This window comes from Sinocyclocheilus rhinocerous, unplaced genomic scaffold (assembly GCF_001515625.1).
Source record: "Sinocyclocheilus rhinocerous isolate Xijiao unplaced genomic scaffold, SAMN03320098_v1.1 scaffold2207, whole genome shotgun sequence".
NCBI classification, from domain to species: domain Eukaryota; kingdom Metazoa; phylum Chordata; class Actinopteri; order Cypriniformes; family Cyprinidae; genus Sinocyclocheilus; species Sinocyclocheilus rhinocerous.
This window is the reverse complement of record NW_015625575.1, coordinates 256425-262777: the sequence shown is the minus strand read 5'-3', so window position 1 is coordinate 262777 and position 6353 is coordinate 256425. Positions and strand designations below refer to the sequence as shown.

General features: G+C 35.1%; 1 protein-coding gene across 1 annotated transcript in view; it reads right to left on the bottom strand.

The window, feature by feature from the left end:
* LOC107751853 (spindlin-1-like) overlaps positions 1 to 5380 on the bottom strand; it is a 14542-nt gene extending 9162 nt beyond the window's left edge. Inside the window, exon 1 of the mRNA XM_016567623.1 lies at positions 5000 to 5380. The gene's annotated coding sequence lies outside the window, so the exon portion shown is untranslated. The remainder of the gene's footprint in view (positions 1 to 4999) is intronic.
* Positions 5381 to 6353: the final 973 nt, after the last annotated feature.

Genomic DNA, 6353 nt, shown 5'->3' with positions numbered 1-6353 from the left:
ATCGAATCGAATCGTGAAATTTGTGTCAAAACCCAGCCCTACTTGCAAGTGTTCACAGCAAAGGAATTTTCAGACGAGCACCTGACATTTTCAGCTGGCTACAAACGCTTTGGTGGACACACCACATAAGGAGCCAGCTTTCACCCGATCATGTTGATGTACATGTGTTTTTTTTTCCAACATGAACATGTGAAACAATGCAAACACAATAACCATATGCCAACTCGAGTGTATAAGTACATGCTTTATAGCCATTTTTTTCATTTACTTTGCACTGTGCGCTGAATGCTTTTTTTTCTGTACATTTTTTTTGTTTGCACATAGACTTGTGCCTGTATTCTGTAATGCGATATATCACGGTAATGAATATGCACGATATTGTTATCGTGGGCACTTCTAAATACCGTGAATAATTATATATTACAAATTATTCAGAATTTTGAATGCATTTTAAGAATACTTTTCCCATAAACTGGTCAAAATGCACATGCTGTGTGAAAGACGCGTGCGCACTCTGATGTAAACAAGTGCGCGGACGAGAAGCACATGGCGGAACGTGAGAGACGCTCTGGATGAAAGCGCACTTTCACTCTCTGACAGCAGATGGCGCTAAACTGCAGAAATAATAATAATAATAATAATAATAATAATAATAATAATAATAATAATAATAATAATAATAATAATAATAATAATAATAATAATAATAATAATAATAATAATAATAATAATAATAATAATAATAATAATAATTCATTTAAATGCAGCCGTTACCCCGGAAACCCTGTAAACAAAGCCGCTGCACTACTTTCTGTTTCTGAAAGGTGTTTAAATGATTTAAACAGCCATTCAGATTTGTGTATTTGCTATGATGTTCATCACAGCGCCAAATACTTAAATATTTAGACTTAATAGGCTATTTATTTTCAAACTTTTTTTACATTTTAATCTGGACTACAACATGCCCTAGATATTGTTTGAAAGTGTTTTGATTCTTTATTGTTCGGTCACACTTTACATTAGGGCTTCATTAGTTAACATTAGTTAATTCATTAGTTAAACTGCCAATGAAAAATTCTTCTGAACATTCATTAATCTTAGGTATTCCGATATTTAATAACAGGATGTTAAAATCGAGAGTTGCAGCTGTGTTATTTAATGAGCTAACATGAACTACGACTTGTATTTTTTAAACAATGATTAATAACTTCTGTAGCAAATGTTGCTATTGCTCATTGTGAATGTTAATGCATTAACTAAAGGTTAACTAATGAGGTCTTATTGTAAAGTGATACCTATTGGTCTTTATAGTTCTTTTGCACTTTAATCTGTGTAAAACTTTTAACTTTTACATTTTTCTGTATTGCTTTATTGCATTTAAATGTTCAGTTATTTTTGTTATAAGAAAAAAGTTAAATAAACCTGTTATACTGTATTATGACAGCACTTTTTTAAAACTAAATTTCAATACCTTGATAATACCGTATACCGTGATAAAAGCATTAGCAATTAATCGCAACATGAAAATTTGATACCGGCATATCCCTAAATGACAGAATGTTCATTTTTGGATGAACTATTCCTGTGAAATATATTTCAGACAATAACTTAATCCTTGAAAAGTTGAATCCTGAAACGTAAAAAAAAATGGTAAATAGACTCATATGTGACTGTTGATGAAATTTCAACTAGAGCCCGACCGATATGGTTTTTTTGGGGCCGATACCGATATTAGGGAGTAAATAAGCTTTAAAGTGTTTCATCCAGGTCGCCAGTAGCAAACAATGGAGCGCACGCGCTCTGCTGGACAAACTAAGTAATTACACCATTTCAAGCATTTTATCTGCATTATATGTTCTGTAAAAAAAAAAAATCATATCCACGGCATATTCGCCGATACCGATATATCGGCGACAGGCTCATATCGGCCGATAATATCGGCAAAACGATATATCGGTCGGGCTCTAATTTCAACCCCATGTAAAGGTTCATGCTTTGCAAATCGGCATTCAGTAAAAATTGCACCCATCTGACATCCCAAAACTCAAAATACCAAAGAAAGGGGAGCAAATGAGCCATGACATGAGACTTGCATTATTCAGGAAGCCAAGCAGACGCCGTTATACAACACAACAGGAGTACGCTACAAGCGCAGGGAGCTCGGGGCTTCCTTACACCATGTCAGCAAACTCATTTATTCTACCAGACCGTCCAACTGAATCAAAACCATAACATGTTTTATAAAACAGTCCATTGCACATGAACACGACCTAGTGCAATCCAACCTCAATATTTTTTTTACAAATGTGTAAAATGCATAAAAATACACCAGAACATGCATTTATTGCTATTTTCCAACACAGCAGGACTCAAATAATACTGCTTCCATTTTAAATTTTACAGCCTGTAACTGCCACGAAAATAACAAGCTAGACAGGAACATTAACTCAAGGTCAGTCCTCCTTTTTTAAGGCATCCTGCCATGTTTCTTTTAGATAAAGATGTTGAGATGATGCCGAAGTTATTAAGACACTTGACCTGAGTGTTTTTGCAATGTTTTGTCCTCAATATATTTAAAATATCCCTCATGCACCTTTCAAACCAACTCTTATTTCAGTTTCTGCTGCTATATTTTTCATAACATTGGGTGAAATTGACAAAAACACAAAGACAGTTCAGCCCAACATTCAAGAATTTAAAAATTCAGTATTAAGATTTATTTTAAAAATTAAGATGAACAGATTAAGATGAAAATGTAAAGTTCTGCTTCCAAATGTATCCACACAAGTAGGGATATGCCGGTATCAAATTTTCATGTTGCGATTAATTGCTAATGCTTTTATCACGGTATACGGTATTATCAAGGTATTGAAATTTAATTTAAAAAAGTGCTGTCATAATACAGTATAACCTTAAAATGCATTCAAAATTCTGAATAATTTGTACTATATAATTATTCACGGTATTTAGTAGTGCCCACGATAACAATATTGTGCATATTCATTACCGTGATATATCGCATTACCGAATACCGGCACAAGTCTACACACAAGTATATTATTGTAATTATTTTCAATGGTGGTTCTCTTTAGGTTCTTACGCTAAATTACAGTATTTCTGCTGAATTACATTGCTTTAATTCAATGCAACATCAATTAAAGGCAACACAAATACCATCATAATGCACAAATACGCTATATGTTCTGTTTTCTCACATTAAAATCTAGGGTAAAACTGCAATCATTTTCTTTAAGCAAAACATTTCTTATTTTCTGAGGTGAAACTAGACCCAGACATGTTCTTGACAGGTCTGGCCTACACTTTTCCCTGGCTAATAAATTGTGGCTGAAGTTAACTATATTTTACATAAACCCACACTCATGATAATGGATCTCCAATGCTGAGCAAAATCGTGGCTATAACTGAACTCGATGGTGTTGCGTTAAAGACCTGCGCATGGATGATGAAGCAATTCTGTATATGCAATAAATGCATTTTCCAGCATATGAGAATCTAATATATTTTGTAGAGGCAAAAGTACTGAGCTGTATCAAATGTTGGCCAGTGGCTGCTATAATGACAGCGTCTGACAATGCTGAATGCAATTAAAGCCAGAGAATTTACAGCTCAATGATGCAGAAAAATGCTGTTATTGAACAGTATCCATAACGTGGTGGGACTGACCAATTGAAACCAGGGAAAGGATACAAAAGGAAAATGATAGTTTTAGAGCCATAACGAAACAAGATATACAAATAAAAGTATGCATGCATTACACATTCACATATATAGGATTATGTTTCGCTTAATTTGGAGTGGTTGGTCCACAAAAATAGTACTATCAAGCCCACTGCAGTGGCTGTTTCTCTGCCTAATTGATCAATTAATCCTCCAGAGGTGCCCTACAAAACTCTTCAGCAGACTGTCATGAAATACAAATGAACCGCCGGCCCCTTCCAAACAAACCCCCAGAAAGATTCAGGTCGTTGTTCCTCATGGAAATTCAGCAGACTTTCTCAATGCAACCTGATCACTGAGCATCAGATGAGACTAATGAATTCAAGACCTTACATTTCACATTTGCCAGATCCTTCAACAATGCAGTGAGATCAGTTGGCCAGATTGGGTTTCAGTGCTGCCATTAACAGGCAAGTTGTCTAGTTTTGGTGAAAACGACCAAATTTACACACATGAATAACAGCCTGTATGTGTACAAAATCCTCCTTTTTGAAGAAAAAAGGCATTAGAGAGAGATAACGTTACCAGCTAACATGGAGGACTAAAGAAAGCATTACATTGCATACAGATCGTATTTAGCCATTTAACGATCAACACAAGACAGAAAAGAGCAATAAGTGCGCGTTTTGTGAACACAAAATCGCAATTTGTCATTAGAAACATTCAAATCTGTCTGGCTAACTGACTCCATCTCGCTAACTCTCTTCATTAAACGCTACATATTCACCTCCAACGCAGCCAGGTATCTTATCCTAAATGCTACGACTGCATACAAATCATCCAAAAGGGGAAAGAAAGCCATAAAAGAGCGTTAAATTATAAAAGTGTGTGGCTAAACGCAGTGCAATAGCTCCTAGCTCGACGCAGCTCAACGGCACCAGCCGCCATTTTGGCTCAAGCTCTTATTTACAATCCCGCAGCAGAAACAAAGGAAGCACAAGAAAAACATTTTCAACAGTATAAATATATAAATGCATATTAAAGTCATATTATATATTTATTTTATATTTATAGACATTTCACTCTGTAAGGTCAGATAAAAAGTTTATTTCTAGAATCATTAAAAATATAAAAGATTATATATATTTGGGACTGACTAGCACAAGAAAAAACATTTTCAACAGAAACGTCTGGATCAAGCATCGCCCCAAAACCCCCTTCACTCCCTCCACTGCAGCTCTGAGCTCAATTTTGTCGCATTTCGCTTTTTATTCAAGTGCAATGCATAAATGTGTCATTTGTGGCATGGATGCTCGCTTACCCCGGGTTTATTTTAGAAATTCACGCATATTGCGGCATAAAAATATTTCCACTCCAGCTCTGCCTCACTGTGTTCAATGAGCAGCGTTTGATGAGCGCAGGCGGCCCCGAATGCGGCCGAGCTCTAGCCCTCCCCTCCTCCGCTGCCATATAGTGCTCCGCTGTCTGGCGCCACTGGCGCCGTGCACGAAGCCTTCCTGCCAAATAGTGCGCCGCCGACAGTTTCCCATCGGCTTTCTTCGGCCGCGTTCGGTGCGGCTGGGCGAGGATGTGTGCGCATGCGCAAGTACTGCGACAGGAGTTGGGACATGACTGTCCCCCTCAAAAACCCACTGACAATAGACAATAAAGTCTGTAATTTGATGGACTGGACGGTGCTATACTTTACATGAAAATTAGTTTATGAATTCACCAATAGCCTACGCAATCTGTTTTATATAGCATAAAGGGCCGTGTAGTTTTATTATTTTTTTACTTAAATAATAAATATAATGAAATATTCACTCAAAATAGGTAAATATGATGTATTATGAAATATTACGTATCAAGATGTTTATTAATATTTGTTATTAAGATTTACTTTTGTTGAATTTATGAAAATTTTCATAAAATCAGGTATTGTAAATTATAAGTTCAATACAGCAGGATTTCTGATTTTTGCTCTTTTTATTTTTGCCTTTTGTAAGAGATCCTAAAAAGCATGAAATAAGAATATTAAGATGACAACATCAGATAAAAAGTGTACTTGAAAAATGAAACATAATTATTAATTATATACAATTATTTATATTTTATACAGTTATTTATATTATTTATATTTTGGATTGACTGTATAAGGTTTGCATATTATATGTATAAGGTTTGCATACTATATATTTATAATGGAATACATTTTCATTAAATTGTCATATAGTAATTTTTTCTGTAATTAATATTCATTTTAATTACTTTAATATTTTTTTGTCTGTAATTAAAATGACCTGTTTTTGCAAGTTGCTTTGAATAACAGCATTTTATAAAAAGGAAAAATAAGTTTAATGGTATTACATAATAAATAAATCCTGGACTACCATTTTTTCATAAGTGATATCTGGTCAAGATTCAACTTAGTGACCTGAGGGCCTCGAGTTTCTCTCAACTGATATAAAACACAAGCTTGTGGAGAAACATGAAAATAAATGACATGGAGCTTGGTGTTAAACCTCAGTTTAGTTCATGTTCATCTTCATCTTTTCACACGCGTCACAAATCATCCTGTGTTCTGCAGGTATCTCTAGTAATGAGGTCGTCTAATGCGTTGTGACGTTCATTAACACACACACACACACACACACACACACACGCGCCGTGGGTCT